This window comes from Oryzias latipes (genome assembly GCF_053564925.1).
Source record: "Oryzias latipes strain Hd-rR chromosome 1 unlocalized genomic scaffold, Olatipes_Hd-rR_3.1 chr1_Y".
Classification (NCBI taxonomy): domain Eukaryota; kingdom Metazoa; phylum Chordata; class Actinopteri; order Beloniformes; family Adrianichthyidae; genus Oryzias; species Oryzias latipes.
The window spans coordinates 7,988,974-8,006,732 of NW_027616335.1; the positions used below are offsets into that span (position 1 = coordinate 7,988,974).

Consider the following 17,759-nt stretch of genomic DNA (forward strand, 5'->3'; position numbering starts at 1 on the left):
ACATCTTCTGATGTAAGGATTTTCTCTTCAACTTAGTGGGTGTTGCTTCCTATTCAAGAACTGAATTTGATTTCCAATCAAATGCTTGTGATTTCAACATGTCTTCTGCGGCTGATGTAAGTAGATGACAGAGATTTGTTGAACTATTAGAAGCTTTAGTATGGGGCTGGAACATTTCATAATGGTTGTACTTTTTTCAACAGCTCTGCTCTTGTATATAAGAGAGGTCTAACAGCCACTTCAGCACTGCAGAAACTTCCAGGATCTTCTCTAACCATTTGTTCAAACTGTGAGGACTTGACTTTCATTATGTAAACATTTTAATATGTTTTTTATCTTCCTAAAATTTCTCATTTGTTTGACAGGTGTCATCATTAAATCAACAATGCTAAAGGTAGCACTTGTGCTTGGATGCCTCTTGAGCCTCACTCAGGCTGTAAGTTTGAAAAAACTTATTATTATTGCAGCAGAATTTAGTTGTACATTTCTTTCTGTCATTGTTGTTAAATAATTTAGGCTAATCTAATATGAAAACATAAAAACGGTTGTGTTTTTACAGAGAGGCCACGGGGTGTCCCATCCAAACAGGGGCGGTTCACAATCTGGAGAGGTGAGTTATTCCTCTTTTAAAAAAAAGCTTCAAAATATCCGTCAATGTGAATTGTTTTCCTGATCCATGTTTGCTAATGTTGTCCACTATATGAAGGCTCCTAGACCAACTACATCAACTAGACCAGCATTGGATAGCACATTCCTTCAGCTCCTCCTCAACCTGCTGCAACAGTATGCTACAGCTACGACCGCTGCAACAACTACGACTGCAACCACGGCCACGACTGCAACTACAGCCACTACTGCAACTACAGCCACGACTGCAACCACAGCCACCACTGCATAAAATGGAAATCTGTGATTTCTTTCTAAAATGATTATCATTCTGTTCCTTTAAGAGAGATTGAGCACTCTTTGTTCATCTTCATTTGATTGGAAAAATGTCACAGTTTTTTGGTCATTTGTCAAATAAATAATTTCAATGCAAAGCATGTTTTGTCTGGTAATTTGGTGCATTTTTGTTTCCTATAAAAAATACTTTAAAAAACATCTACATCTTTATATTTTGAAAATAGGAAAACTATTACTGTAAATGTAAATAATTGATTTAACATTAAGCAACAGTACACCAAAGAAACAAAACAAATACTTTTAAAGGAACTGCTGGGTTGTCTTAAAAAAAAAAAGTTGTAACATATAAAAATGTATGAAAAGAGCACAGCAGAACGGAGCTCCAACTACAGCCAAAAACGTCCTTTTTAATTAACAAAGTTATAAAAACAAGACAAAGGGGGTCTTTGTCATTCAACAGTCCAGGGGTAGGTGTTTAATACTGTGCCTGTTCATTGCATTCAATGAACCCAAGCTCACTTTTTTCCTCAAAGAAATTAAAAAAATCCAATTAAGAAGCAGTAATGTAATGAAATGTATACATATAAAGGAGTTAATTTGCTGATTCTTCTATTTCAGCTACAACACTGTTCTATTTAGGCTTGAATGTAACATTAGACCTGATAACTTAGTAACCACAAAGGTATATGCAGATATAACAACAAAACACCATAAAAAGAATGGATTAGGTCCATATAGAAAAAATACACTCAGGGATTGGTGGATTCAAGAAAAATTAAATTAATAAAATGTATTTATTGTAAAATGCTCATGATCAATGACAATGCAACTTGAATGCTTTTGAGATTTTGAATCAGACACAAGTTGTGTATAATTGTATAAACCCATTTTGTATTTGAGGCTAAACTTTATTTATATGAATTATGTTTGCATACATTTTGTCAAGAACTGGTGGTGGAAGACCCAAAATGCAGGGGCCCGGGCTTGGTGACAGGAAATAAAAATTAAATAAACAAACTGAAACATGACAAAACTATGGGGAGAACCAAACTGGTGACACAACAGAGCAGATGACCCGACAAAGATGAACAGAAACCTATGGAGTGATATTTCTGCCACCACGTTGCACACAAAACTTTCTAAGTTGCACACAAAACTTTCTAAGTTGCAGGTGAAAATATTAAATATTTGCTTTTCAATAATTTATTATTATGCTTTGATATATTTTTTTTGCTTTCAACAACTTTTTTTTTGCTTTCAAAAAAGTTTTTTGCATTTGCAAAACACATTTTTTTGCGTGCGTTGTGTCAAATCTCGCTTTTGTCCTATCTTTGATTTTGCTGACTACTTTGAGGGTGACTTAGCGTGGTATGACTGCCACTGGCATCGCCAAAAAGGAAATTGGCATGCGTTGTGTGTCATCTCACTTTTTTACTATCTTTGCTGAGTTAAGTTTCGGTTTGACGTGACAAGCTGCCATCAAACAGCTGCTGATTGGGCCAGATTCTAACCAATCAAGTGTCTCTGTCTCTGCAAATTTCTTTTTTTTTTTTTTTTTTTTTTTTTTTTTTTTTTATAGATGCTCATATACAAACCAAATTAAGGTGAACAAACGTTATAAATGCACATATAGAAAGAAAAAGAAACAAAAATGAAATAATAGGCAAATGCAAGGCCAAAACAATTCAAAATAATAATACTTTTGATATATTCTGATAAATGACTGTAGTTTTCTTGTTTTTGTTAGGAATGCATTTAAGACACTTATAATAATCAGAAAAATAATTCAAAAAAATACTAAATAAAGGGCATGTATTTTTCCATTTACACAAATGAATGAAATGTTTACATAAAATAATAACAACATTAATGACATCAGAAATTCCCGGGTCCAGATTTTCCATATAGAAAAGAACATCATATAAGGAAAAAAAGGGAATATTTAAAATTTTGAGTGACAACCAATTGTGTATATCAGACCAAAATATTTTAACCTGGTTGCAACTGTAAAAAAGATGTTCTAATGTTTCAGTTTCAGATGAACAGAATATGCATGGTTCCGATTCAAATTTGAATCTTTTATGTAAAAAATCTCCAACAGGGTAAATTTTAGATATTATTTTAAAATGCGTTTCTTTCATTTTAGGAGGAAGTGGGTACTTTGTGTATAAAGAAAAAGATTTGTTCATTTGGGTGGTTTCTAAATCGCATCTATTGTTTATACTAAAGTTGCAGAAAATTAATTGTTTAAAGGTTAGAGTTATTAATTTATTGTTGCATTTTTTATCTTTTAGGGGAATATTATTAATTTTCAGCTCCGAAAGTTGTGGTTTGATTTCATTGTATTGTAGTATGTTTTGAATGAGATTAAGTAGAGGTATGGGAATTGCTTTACAGACTTTGTTATAACAGTTACTAGAATCCTTAATCTTGTATTTGGTTACAAACTCATAGTATGATAACAGCCTTCCATCAGTACGCATCAAGTCATGGACAAAATACACACCATTACCATACCATTCAGACATAAACAAGGATTTCTTGTTTACAGTTATAAATCTGTTGTTCCATAAAACAGTGTTGTGAGGGGAGAAGTTATGGTTGAAAAGCATCTTCCCAAATTCTAAGGCTTGTTTGTAAAAGTTTGATAGTTTTATTGGTACTTTTGAAATATTATAATCACACTTCAGCAAAAACTCCAGTCCCCCGACCTTACCGAAGAGTTTGTTTGGGATATGATACCACATAGAATGAGGCTGGGAAATACAGCCTTTTAACCATTTCATTCTAAAAGCCACAATCTGTGATTCAACATCTAAAGCTTTTAAGCCGCCATTTTTATAATCTCTGACCAATTGTGATTTTCGTATATAGTGAGTCTTATTTTTCCAAATAAATTTAAAGAGAATAGAATTAGACAACTTGATGTTCTTTGGGGATGTATATAATGAGTGACAGGGATACACAAGTCTTGAAAAACCTTCCGCTTTAGATAATAGAATGCGGCCAAATATTGATAGGCCACGTCCCAACCATTGATTTAAAGTTTTCTGTATTGTTTTTAGTCTGGGAGTGATATTTACACTTTCTCTATCATTACTATTTTTTGTTATTATTAGACCAAGATATTTCACTTCACTTTTTACAGGTATGTTTTCAATAATACTTTGATTGCAGGTATGTATAGGTAAGATTTCACATTTTTTGAGATTTAGGGTAAGGCCAGATGCTCTTGAAAACAAAAGTATTTTATTGATAACAACAGGTACCATATTTTTATTCTTTAAAAATAAAGCTGTGTCATCAGCAAATTGACTAATTTTAAATTCCCTGTCTAAAATGTTAATACCCTCAAAATCTGGAGAATATTTAAGAAAGATGGCTAGTAATTCCGCTGAAATTATGAACAACAGCGGGCTAATTGGACATCCTTGGCGAACACCTCTATTAACAGGAAAACTGTTTGAGAAACCTCGGTTGAGTGCAATGTTGCTACTTATGTCTTTGTAGAACATTTTAATTATGTTACAAAATTTTGATTCAAAGCCAAAGGTTTTCAAGGCATTAAACAAAAAGGCGTGTTCTAATGAGTCGAAGGCCTTAAAAAAATCCAAAAAAAGGATAAGACTTTCCTGAGGAATAATTTGATTGTAATCTAATATATCTAAGATTAAGCGAGTGTGGTGGTGAATATGTCTCCCCTTAATAAATGCTGATTGTGATTCGTCTATGATCTGAGATATTCCTGATTTCAGTCTGTTAGCATAGATATGTGCTAGTATTTTATAGTCACAACAAAGAAGTGTGATTGGTCTCCAATTATCAATTAATAACACATCTTTGCCTGGTTTGGGTAAAAGGGAAATAATGCCTCTTTTCATTGTAGGTGACAACATCTGTTCGTCGATGCATTCATTGAATGCCTCAAACAACATTTCTCTGATGTCAGTCCAAAAGTGTTTGTAGAACTCAGCTGTAATTCCATCAGGTCCAGGTGATTTACCACTGGCCATCTGGGAAACAGCTTTATCAAGCTCATCTATAGTAAGTTCAGATTCCATGAGATCTCTAAATGTCTTGTCTATTTTAGGGACTTTATCATAGATTAACCTTTCAAATAAAAGTGTGTTTTGATTTGAATATTGAGTAGTGTAAAGATTTTTATAGAAGTTGGTGATATAGTCCTTAATATTGTTTTGATCGTCTACTAGAGAGTTTTCTATCTGTAACTTAGTGATTGTTTTTTTCCTTTGTCTACTTTTTTCCAAGTTAAAAAAGTAAGTTGAATTTTTTTCTCCATCTTCCATCCACTTTGCCTTTGAACGAATAAATGCTCCTTTGGCTTTTTCGGTATAGAGTTCATCTAATTTAGATTGCAATTTGTTAATTTCAATGACATTTTCCTCACTCAGTTGAGTTAAATTACACAAAGTGTTTAATTTTGAAATTATTTCAGTCTGTTCTTGTCTTTTTTTTCTAGCCAAAACTTTTCCTTCTACAATTGCAATTTTTCTAATATTAAATTTCAACCACTCCCATCTATTAATAGGAGACAGGTATTGTATTTCTTTTATTTCAGGAATAAGTGATTTGATTTTTTTACAAAAGTTTTTGTTATTTAAAAGGCTATTATTGAATTTCCAGTGGGATGTTCCATTTTTTGGTTGATTTTTTTCAGGGGAAAGAGCCAAAGTGATAGCACAGTGGTCAGTGAGAGGAGAGTGGGAGATATTACAATTCAAGGTTGAAGATGTTAGATTACTTGTTACTAACCAGTAATCTATCCTTGAGCGTTGAGAGTGTTGAGAGTTATTCCAGGTGTATTGAAGCTTATTTGGATTTTTTCTACGCCAAATGTCGATAAGGTCGAGAGAGTTAGAAAATTCAGAAATAATTTTATTGAAATGAGGAGAGTTGTGTTGAGTTGGATATCTGTCTTGGTTTTCATCTGGTACTACGTTAAAATCACCTGCAACAATAATCTTGTCAGTTGCATACATCTGTTTCCAGTTGATTATCTTGTGATTTATGTTTGTGAGGAATTTCTGATTTTTTGTCCTATTATTGAAACCATAAATGTTAACAAGAATATATTTAGTGTCGTCCACCTCAATGTTAACCATTACCCAATGACCTTCTGTGTCACTTTTATGATCAACAATTTTACCATCAAAATTATGTAAGAAAATTGCCACTCCTGCTGAACGAGGACTTCCATGAGATAAATAAATGTTTCCACTGCCCCACTGAGATTTCCAAAAATCAAAAACTTCTTCACTACTGTGTGTCTCTTGAAAGAAAAAACAGTTCACGTTAACTTGTGCCTTACAGTAAAGAAAAATTGCCTTGCGCTTTGTTACATTCTTAAAACCACGAACATTTAAAGACAACAAAGAAAGAACCATAAAGAATAGCTAGAAAGCAATTTACTCCATAAAGGGCTATAATGCAATTTCACATTTTTCTAATCGGTTTTCTCAAAGCTGTAATAACATTTAACACTATAACATACCAGCTTTGGATTTATTTTCTCTCTTCTTCTTCAGGAAGATGTCTTTGTCCATTCAGTCTAGATGAAGGAGTGTTGGTTTCAAGCAGTGACCTGATGACCATCGATGACCGCGTATCCGTCCTTTAAAAAGGCCTTGAGTCCTCTCTTCCTCGCCTCCTCCACTCTCGGCCAAAGACGCTGACGAGTCTCCCTGTCTTCTTTGCAAAAGTCTTCTTTGAAGCGAACATTTAGATCTTTGCAGATTTTTGCATTTTTTGACATTCTCCAGACTTGGTCTCGAACCACTCTCATTCCAAACTGGATGATAATCTGTCTTGGTTGGTTATTTTTTCCTTTCTGTCCCAGCCGATGTACTGTGTCCACTGAGTGTCGTAGTTCCTCAACGTTTACCGACATCACTTTGGAAAGGATCTTAAGAGTTTCATCTCGTGTGATTTCCCCTTCTTTCTCAGGAAGGCCAATCAGTCGCAAAGACCATCTTCTTTTATATCTTGCATGTTCCAGACACATTTCACGGAGAGAAGCATTTTCTTTTTGCATAGACACCATCTGCAGTTTGAGGCGGTTCACATCTTCCACAACACTTTTAACAGCAGCTGTATTTGCATCAACAGATTCTTTAACTTGTTTAACTGCATCTGTGATCTCTTGCAGTTGAAACTCATATCCTTTCAGATATTCGCTTTGAGTGTCAAACTTGGTTGTCAGGGTTTGAATCGCGTTAAAGAGGACACTGTTGGATATTTCCTCCTTGCGTTCTTGTGGAGCATTCTTTTTAATCTTTTTAGGGTTTGGGCTTTTTACCGGTGTGTGGTGTCTGTTGACTCTCGTTTGATCTTGTGAGATGTCTTCCTGTTCCTCCATCCATTCAACTTCTCCCTCGCTGCACGTCTGTCCTGAAGCCACTAGATGGTACTCATGGTCTTTGCTAGTGTTAGCCATTTCTTCACGTCGAAGTTTGAAAAATATAACGAAAACAGTGGTAAACAAACCTCTTTCAAGCTGAATCGGTTTGAGAGTTCTTCGCTGGTATTTTCTTTAGCTTTGGTTGAACTTGTCATATAGAAAGAGTTATTATTTCAGGTAAAGCGTCGGAGCCCCGAAAAAAGTAACCGCTTATTCCGCCATCTTGGTAACACCCCCCCTGCAAATTTCTTTTTGGCAATGCCAGTGGCAGTCATATCACGCTAAGTCACCCTCAAAGTAAGTAAGATAAACAATCAGACACTCTATACGTTTTCATGGGTAAAATGTTGAATAAAATGCAAAAGAGTAAATGAATAAATAAAAAGCTAAAACTTATGAATAAATGAATAAAAGCCAACTATAGTTAAACACCCTTCTTTCTTGAAAAAGGTGTACTGTATACCTGTTTTTTCCAAAACCTTAACCATGAGTTGATCATGTAAAACCTTTTTCTTACAAAAGGCTCTGTAAATGCTTCAAGAATTAAAATGGCACAAAGTCTACAGATGCAAAATATAGAAAATGAATTTCTATAGAAAAATCTGAAAAGCAAACCCAGAAAAGCATTTTTTATACATGTCCTCCATTGTGGTAGTAGTTGTAGCGTTAGATAAGTTAATTCTTCTCTCAGAGTTCTGGTAAATCGCCTGTCCGTCCTGGGGGAGGATCCCTCCTTCATGTGGGCACCCCTGAGGTTTCTTCGTTTTTTCCGGAATCCGTTTTTTTAGGAGTTTTTCCTTACCGCGAAGGGGGGTCTGAGGGCAGGGATGCCAGCATAGCTTAGTCAGTTTGTTAGTTAATTTTAGTATTTTCCTATTGAACTCTTTGTATTCATGATCCATTTAAGTTCATGTTTTACTTCGAAGCCCATTGAGACGACTGTTGTTGTGATTTTGGGCTATACAAATAAAATTGAATTGAATTAAATTGTGATAAAAATGCCACACGAACATGTTTAAACATCAAAACCACAGTTTTTATTGGTGTGAGTCTTCAAAGTATTTTAAAAGTTAGAAAAAGAATCCAGACATGCACAGAACAGCCACAAAAATTGAGCTGCAAACTAAAAAAAATCTGAAGTACAATGTGTAGCTATAAGAAAATACTCAACAGTAAAAACAGTAGATCATTTGGAAAACAGTATTACCTTAGCTGATCTACAATCGAGGCAAAATATGGAGCAAAACAACATTCTGAAGGGTCCTATTGTCAATGGTGTGTAAAATGTAGAATAAAATACAAAAAACCCTTAAACTCTTATGAATCTCTTCAACTGCAAAAATATATATTAGATGTGTATTTTCTCAATTTGAAGAATTGGGGAAGAAGCTACCAAAGTCTTCTTTAACCCTTGTGTGGTGTTCATATTTTTGTTACTCAGCCAGTGTTCGTGGGTCTGGTGGACCCGTTGCATGTTGTGGTTTTTAATGCCTCACAATCAAACACTTTGATGTTAAAATACTCGACAGATGTTTACCTCATCCAACTACAATCAGTATATTTGGTTAATATTTGCCCTTTACCTTTGTTAGATCACATTCATAACTCATTATTTAAAACGTGATAAAGAAAATCACTTAAAATCAAGATATGAGTGGAAACAAATTTTCAAGTGAAGCAAGGGTTTTCAAAACTACTGACTTTTATTTATTTGAACACAGAAACTGAACCCATTCAGGTGCACAACACAAGCTGAACACAGAGTAAACCTATTAGTCAAGACAACCCATCAGCCCCATTGAACACATGGCCTTCTAGCCACTAGTCTATACAACACATGGTCCTGGCTGCTGATGGCCTGGTCCTGTGGCTGGGTGCTGATGGCTTCGTTTTGAAACTGGCTGATGCTCAATCTAAATGGTAAATGGCGTATACTTATATAGCGCCTTTCTTCCTACAAGGACAAAGCGCTTTACAGTCACAGACCCATTCACCCAGTCACACACACATTCACTCACACATTCAGACCCTGGTGGTGGCTCCGCTGCCAAACACAGGCGCCCGCCCACCACCAGAGGCAAGGTGGGGTTCAGTGTCTTGCCCAAGGACACTTTGACTCATGGGCGTGCAAGGCGGGAATTGAACCTGCAATCTTACGATCATGGGTCGACCGCCCTACCGCTGCTCCACGGCCACCCCAATCTAATCATTTTCTTCAGAGTCACTGTCAGACTCTGAATTTTCAGAAATGTGATCCTCTAATTCTGAAACCTCCTCTTCTGAATCGTCTCCCTCTACATCATCATCAAAAAAGTCTCTCTCTTCTAAAATCAATTCCAGGACCCTCTGCGCAGAAAGTCTTTTGGCCATTTTGATCAGTTGTGATAAGAAACCACACTGACAAAGCTATATTTAACGTGTCCCGCCTCCAATTTGTAGCAGATAAAGAGCAAGATATTAAAGATTCCCGCAAGAAAGTCAAATGGTCAAATGTGCGGGAGAACGAGAGCAAACAGAGTTGATGCTTGAATTATTCTAACAATGTTGCAACCTTGTGCGGGAACCGCAGGTGCAAAAACAGAACTCACATTTACAGTGAATCTTTCTCTCTCTGCCACTCTCTCTGTCTTTCTCACTGGTCACACACACCCACACACACACACACACACACACACACACACCCACACACACACAGCAGGCCCAGACAGGTGGAGGACAGAGTGTAGGTACATAAAACATCAATTTCCACACTTCTATTAGCCCCGGGTCCAGTGGACCCGAACATCTTATATAGAAATGTGTTGGGGGGCAATACGGTGTGTGGTCATTAAAAATGTATTCTGATATATGTTCTTCACAGAAAATGAGCCAAGGCCAGTGAGTCTGAGTTTGAAAACTTAATCAATTGTATCATTTTTCTTTTGATAAAAAATGAAAACACACAAAAATGAACACCACATAAGGGTTAATGGGCTTGTAAGGCAGAGCTGAGAATCCCAAATAAACCAAAGACTTAGTGGCATTTTTCACATATTTTAATCAATGTTTGCAACAACAGTGTTTTTGCATAATTTGTTAAACACATCCGTGCAATACTGTGTGGAAGGTGTATCATTGTTTGTCTAACTATTAGTTCCGGGTGTTACACTGGAAGATTTTGCAATGGTTGCAGTTTCCTAACTGCTCTGCTCTTGTTTATGAGAGAAGTCTAACAGCTCAGCACTGCAGAAACCTCCAGGATCTTCTCTGACCATCTGTGAGGACTTGACTATACCGATTTTATTTTTTCTGACATGATTTCAGACCTAATTTTTTTTATTAATTCTTTCAACAGGTAAGATCTTGCTGAAGGTAGCAATTGTGCATCGATGCACACTGAGCCTGATTCTGGCTGAGCTAGGTTTTAAGGTTAAGTTTAAGTTTTGCACAACGCTTTCTGTTGTTGTAGTAAAGTTAAGTTTAGACAAACCCAAGACATGAAATCTGGTGTATTCTAATAGGTGGAGCATCAGCGGTTTGCCCGCTCCAGCTCTGACTCTGGTTCCAACTCAAATGAGGTGATAATGTCTCCGTCCACGTGAAGTCCATCAACACATCTTCTATCTATGAGGTGTTGCTCCAGATTCTTGCTCTCCTACAACAAATGGCTGCAGCCACAACCGCTGCAGCAACTACGACTGCAGCCACACCAGCTCCAAGCACGTAAAATGGTCTGACAAATGAAGATCAAGTCTTTTTTCTCCACCACAGTCAATGTTTTATGGATTTTTCTTGTCAAATAAAAACACTGATGCAAAATACTCTGAATTAAGTCTCCCCCCCCCCTCTTTTTAAAACCATGTTGCTATAAAAATAAACCCACCAACACTACAACATTTCAAATGTGTCAGTGGTTTGATATGAGCCTGAGACCTGGACTAAATCATTCCTACAATAGTTCATGTTGTGTAGATGAAATTTAAATGACTGTTATTTTTAGTTTAGTTAAGCAAGCATCCAACATACTTTATAACTGATTTTATGTCTTGTACAATTAGTGAAGCCCATAGAAGATATACCTCAACTATGAGAGAGAAAATGAGAAAAAAAATCCAGAAAATCACATTGTCTGATATTTAAAACAATTATTGGTAAATAAAGGTGGAAAATAAGTGTTTGGTCAGCAACAAAAGTTCAGCTCAATACTTTGTTTTATACCGTTTGTTAGCAATGACATCAGTCAAACATTTTCTGTAAGTCTTCACAAGGTTTTCACAAACTGTTGCTCATAATTTGGTCCATTCCGCCATGGAGATCTCCACTGGAGCAGTGATATTTTGGGGCTATCGCCGGGCAACACAGACTTTCAACTCCCTCCGAAGATTTTTCTAGGGGGTTCAGATCTGGAGATCTGGATCTTACGAAACCACTCCTTTGTTACCCGGGCAGTGTGTTTGGGATTGTTGATGTCCTCAAAGACCTGGCCACGTTTCATCTTCAATGCCATTGCTGATGGAAGGAGGTTTTCACTCAAAATCTGACGATACTCTGCCCCATTCATTGTGTTGATTCTTCTGCAGCGGACCGCTCTGGAGCTGCACGCAAACCTTCACATGTGCTCTCTGGTACAGACATCTTCACAGAATATTACAGGTTACCCAGTGAAAAACGAGACTGCAGACACTTTTCCAGAAGCCATTAAGACACCCATGAAGAACAAGGGGCAGGAGGCTCTGCCTTTATTTATACTGACACGTAACTTTGCACTGAATAAAATAGTTCCCAAACAAAGCATATAGTGACATTTGTCACACTCTAACACATTCTTATCTGTTCACGGATCAGTCGTCCTGGTTCCTTTGCTGAAAACCAGCCCCAGAGAATGGTGGGCGAAGGCAGGGAACATCCTGGACAGATTGCCAGTCTGTCGCAGCAAATACTTATTTTCCTGCCACAATTTACAAATAAATTCTTTAAAATCAGACAATGTAATTTTCTCTATTTTATTTTCTCATTTTGTCTCACATAGTTGGGGTACACCTATGATGAAAATTACATGCCTCTCTCATCTTTTAGAGTGAGAAAACTTGGACAATTGGTGGCTGACTAAATACTCTTTAGACTCATTTTAAATAAAAGTTTATTGAATTGAAAGCCCTCCGAGACGGCTGTCGTTGTGAATTTGGGCTATACAAATAAAATTGAATTTAATTGAATTTAATTAAAGTAAGATGTTCTGACAAAATATGATTCACAACATTAAGTTTAAATGCTTTCCACACTCTTGCTGCAATAGCATTGCTTTTTTGTTATATGTACAAATGTAAGAAATCATTTACTTAAAATGCCTGAAACATTTGTTACAGTCACACTTAAGTTATCCTTTGAGTCCCTCTCCAATCATCGTTTAATCTATTTTTTATGGAATCCCAGTGGTCTCTAATGATCATTATGCCATTTTTAGCTCATGGAAAACCCCTGCCATCAACTAAGACAGATTCTGCAAAGTGGCAGGAGTTCAGTAGAAACTCACCTCTTACTTGTGGGTGTTGGCACAGAATAACTGCCTGACTTCCCATCTTCCGTTTGTTTACACACTTACAGCCCCTAAAAGCCTCTACCTAAAATTAACAGTGCAACAAAAATGGCAAACAACATCAGAGCCCTTCAGCTGTACAGTTTTGAGCCAGACACCAGCTCAGACGAGGAGATCAAAGACGTACATGTATCCAGTCGACTGCAAACGGATGCATCAGAATAGAGCGGGGCAGGGAGCTTTTGGCCTGCCCATTGTATTTTATACTAAACAACTTTAAGCTTTTTTATGCAGCATTTTTTGTCTGCTCCTGATTCACAACAATTTGAATAAAGAAATACTCAGAGACACAGTTTTAATCTTATTATCTTTATATACGTTCTCCATCATAAAAATAAAATGCTACCAAAACATGTTAAAAACACCAAAAGATTTCCATTAGAGTGGGTCTTTAATGTTTTTTTCAACTGTCAGAAGTTTATTCACCCGTCATTTTTGTCTTAAAGTTCCCTTTAGGCTTGTGCGGCCATCTGAAGGGAACTCATGAAAATGGAACATGCGATTATCATGCGTGTGTTAAGTGTATTGTGACGTATTTGTTTAAATAGTGTAAGTTGCGTGCACTCATGACGTACAGGTGCCCTTAAATTACACTGTAGTCGTTTGCAGAGTGTACTGGCTCCTTACTGATCACACGTAAATGCTGTGTGGAGGTGATACGTCAGAGGCCCATAGAAACTACAGTCTGATTATCTAAATTCCTCATTTCTAACATTAGGCTGCGTACAAGAAGCTCACAACAGGCACACAAGGGTGGGCAAGGAGACTACACTTTTCACCTAAACTGCACTGACAGGCCCCTTCATCAATAAACATGGTTGGTGGGGATGAAAAAATGAAAAATTCGTACGACGTACCTGCGTCTCACCAACTTCATCCTTACTTACTGGTCTGGTTTAGACAGTATACATTATATTCTATTATCAAAGAGTCTATGGTTACCTCTGTTTTTAGCCTTATGTGACTATTAACGCATTTCTTTCTGTGTCGTTTTTTTCTTCTTCTATCTATTGGGTAAAGATGATTTTTTTTTAAAGTCTTGTGTGTGTTTAGTTGAAAAGTTACACTTTTGTATTCATTCAGAAAAGTGTTTACTTTTTCTGGAAAAAAGAAATTACCATCGTGTCACACATTACGGAAAGATGATGGAATATCTCAATTCTGAGTTTTCTTGTGGAACTAATCTAAAATAAAAAAAGAAAGACAATGAACCATTAGCACATGCAAAAAAATTTTGGTTTATTGTAGCTATTAAAAGTTTCCTCTGCATGGAAACTGGGTGTTGTCTTCAAATTACTTCACATATTGTAATCATTGCATCTGGCATTTGTGAGCTTTTGTCTGATTAACAATTCCAAAAAGAGAAGACAAAATCTACAAATGCCTTCTAAGTCCAAACAAATGTTTGCAGCAACAGTGTTTATGCATAATTTGTTAAACACATCCGTGCAATACTGCGTGGAAGGTGTATCATTGTTTGTCTAACTATTAGTGCCGGGTGTGACACTGGAGGATTTGGCAATGGTAACAGTTTCCTAACAGCTCTGCTCGTGTATATAAGAGAGGTCTACCAGTCAGTTCAGCACTGCAGAAACCTCCAGGATCTTCTCTGACCATCTGTTGAAGCTGTGAGGACCTGACTTTACAGAGTATAATGCTGAAAGTGTATTTCAGACCTAATTTTTATTATCAATTCTTTCAACAGGTGTGATCATTAAATCAACCATGCTGAAGGTAGCAATTGTGCTTGGATGCCTCCTGAGCCTCATTCTGGCTGAACCTGTAAGTTTGACCAACTTATTATCACTGCACTTGATTGTGTTTGCAGAAATCTTTCTTTTACTATTATAATCTACATGTCACACTAAAGTGAAACATGAAATCTGGTTTATTTTAATAGGTGGAGCATCAGCGGTTTGCCCGCTCAAGCTCTGGTTCCAACTCTAATGAGGTGAGTGTTTTCTTTGTCCACTTCAGTTTGAGCTCATGAACATCAGTTCATGTGAATCTTTTCTTTCTTTCTGTCTGTTAATGTCTCCGTCCACATGAAGTCCTCCAACACGTCTTCCATAAATAACGTGTTGCTCCAGCTCATCCTTGCTCTCCTGCAACAAACAACTACAACTGCAACTACGACCACTGCAACAACCACGACTCCAAGGGCAGCAACATAAAATGGAAATATCTACTAAAGAATGAAGATGGAGCTTTTTTCCACCAAAGTGCCTCAACACTCTTCATTCTACTTCATTGAACATAAAATCAAGTTGCTGTTTTATGGATTTATGATCAAATAAAAAATATCAATGCAAAATACTGTGAATGAAGTATTTTTTCCTGCTTTTAAACAACATTGATGTAAAAAAATGCATGAAAATTTCAATTAGGTGATGGTTTGACAGTTAGAACAACAAGTCAAAAAGCTTGCACTGACGCTCACCAAAATAATGCCAACATGGTTCAAATATGTTCCGGGTTACGGGCAGGGCGCGTGGCGTGTCTCTCTGCCTCCAAAAAAGAGACCTGACCATGGCCTCTAAGAAAACCCAGGAATACGAAGACCTCAAAAAGACCCTTGATGATATTCAAGCTACGATCAAAAAGCGCTTTATCGATACTTTATGATTTTTAATTCTGTCTGATAAAAACTGGGAACCGGATATTGATAAATCATGTAATAAAATGGTTATAGTATAACGGGGTGGGATTATATAAGTTCGCTTTCTTCCACTCCCTTTCAAGCAATATTTATTAATATGTCTAATTATCATACATTTGATTAGTTACTTTATGAATGTACAACTGATGATTATATTGCTTTGGTGTATTATTTCTACTTAATTGCTTGAAATAAACCATTTCAAATCAAAAAAATATGAAAACACTTAACTGAAAATTACTTTAAATCATGAAAACGAAAAATATTTATCATAAGCAGACCATCACCAACTACCGGAGACCATCCCCCCGCCCCTCAGACAGTTACCACCTGGCTGAGGAGCTTAACGACTTCTACTCAAGGTTTGAAAGAATATCACCTTCACCTTCCCCCTCAGCCACCATTTCCATCACACAGGAGCCACCTGCAATCCCAACCTCCCCCACACCTGCCCCCTCATCCGCACTGATGATCTGTGAACGAGATGTGCGTCAACAGTTCCAGAAGCAGAAGATCAGGAAGGCTCCAGGACCCGATGGAGTCTCTCCCTCCTGCCTGAAAGTCTGTGCTGACCACCTAGCTCCCATCTTCACCAGGATCTTCAACAGCTCCCTGGAGATGTGTGTGGTCCCTGCTTGTCTCAAACTCTCCACCATCATTCCAGTCCCCAAGAAGTCCCCAGTCACAGGACTAAATGACTACAGACCAGTCGCCCTGACCTCGGTAGTCATGAAATCCTTTGAACGACTGGTGCAGAACCACCTGAAGGTCATCACAGAGCCTCTGCTAGACCCCCTGCAGTTTGCCTATAGAGCAGACAGGGCAGGGGATGACGCAGTCAACATGGCTCTCCACTACATCCTGCACCACCTGGACTCTGCAGACACCTACGTACGGGTTCTATTTGTGGACTTTAGCTCTGCATTTAACACGATCGTCCCAGAGCTCCTCCACCACAAGCTGTCCCAGCTTGCCGTGCCTCTTCCCACCTGTCAGTGGATCACAAGTTTCCTCACGGATAGGAGGCAGCAGGTGAAACTGGGTCGCTTCACTGACTGCAGATCAGGAACCCCCTGTGAAACTCTTGAAGTTTGCAGACGACACCACAGTCATTGGGCTCATGGTGACGGTGATGAGACTGCATATAGAGGAGAAGTGGAGCAGCTAGTCCTCTGGAGCAGCCAGAACCACCTGGAGCTGAACCCACTTAAAACAGTGGAGATGACAGTGGATTTCAGGAGGAACCCCACCACCACTCCCCCCCCACTCACAATTCTCAACGGCACTGTCCCCTCAACAGACTCACACGGGTTCCTGGGGTCCACCATCTCACGGGACCTTAAGTGGACCGCTCACATTGACTTGGTCCGGAAAAAGGCTCAGTAGAGGTTGTACTTCCTGCGACAACTCAGGAAGTTCAACCTGCTTCAGGAGCTGCTGACCATCTTCTACACTGCAATAATCCAGTCTGTCCTGTCCACATCCATCACGGTCTGGTTTGGTTCAGCTACCAGACATGACAGGAACAGACTACAGAGAATAATTAGATCTGCTGAGAGGATTATTGGTTCCAGCCTTTCCCCATTCAGGATCTGTACCGATCTAGAGCCAGGAAGCGGGCTGGCAGGATCGTAAAAGACCCCTCTCATCCTGGACACCGCCTTTTCAGCCTCCTTTAGGACAATGCGAACCAAAACCACTCGCTACAAAGACAGCTACTTCCCCCGAGCTGTCACTCTTATGAACTCCTGACTCCGGACTACTCAGGGACACTGTACAATCACATTCCTTTATTTAGTTATGTTTATTTATTCATACAGCTACCTTACAACTACCTTCTTTTTATTATCTATCTTTTATTATTTATTCTTTTTTACCTTGCTAGTTTGCACGAGAGCACAAGTAACCAAGTCAAATTCCCTGTACGTGCGCTGTACTTGGCAAATAAAGTGATTCTGATTCTGATAAGTGTTTTGTTCAAACATTTTTTTAAATTTGGAATTTCACAAGATTTTTAAAGTTTTAACACAAGCACAGCAGTGTTTATACTTCCTACCAAAGAGCCCAATATTTGACAGTTTTCAAAACAAAAGTCTTACATAAAATATTAGCATTTCATACTTTTTTGAACAATGACATTAGGCACCAAGACCAGTTTTTAAAATATAGATCTAACAAGCATGCAGGCCTTATAGCTACAATTA

General features: G+C 37.7%; 2 long non-coding RNA genes across 2 annotated transcripts; both read left to right on the forward strand.

The window, feature by feature from the left end:
- The first annotated feature begins 162 nt into the window (after positions 1-162).
- On the forward strand, positions 163-1,040 carry LOC101161295 (uncharacterized). Its single transcript, XR_002291195.2, has 4 exons — positions 163-289; positions 366-436; positions 560-610; positions 707-1,040. It is a non-coding gene; the product is annotated as an uncharacterized LOC101161295 (long non-coding RNA).
- Positions 1,041-14,398: 13,358 nt separating this feature from the next.
- LOC101161034 (uncharacterized) lies at positions 14,399-15,210 on the forward strand. The gene is made up of 4 exons (XR_177312.5): positions 14,399-14,524; positions 14,602-14,678; positions 14,797-14,847; positions 14,948-15,210. It is a non-coding gene; the product is annotated as an uncharacterized LOC101161034 (long non-coding RNA).
- Positions 15,211-17,759: the final 2,549 nt, after the last annotated feature.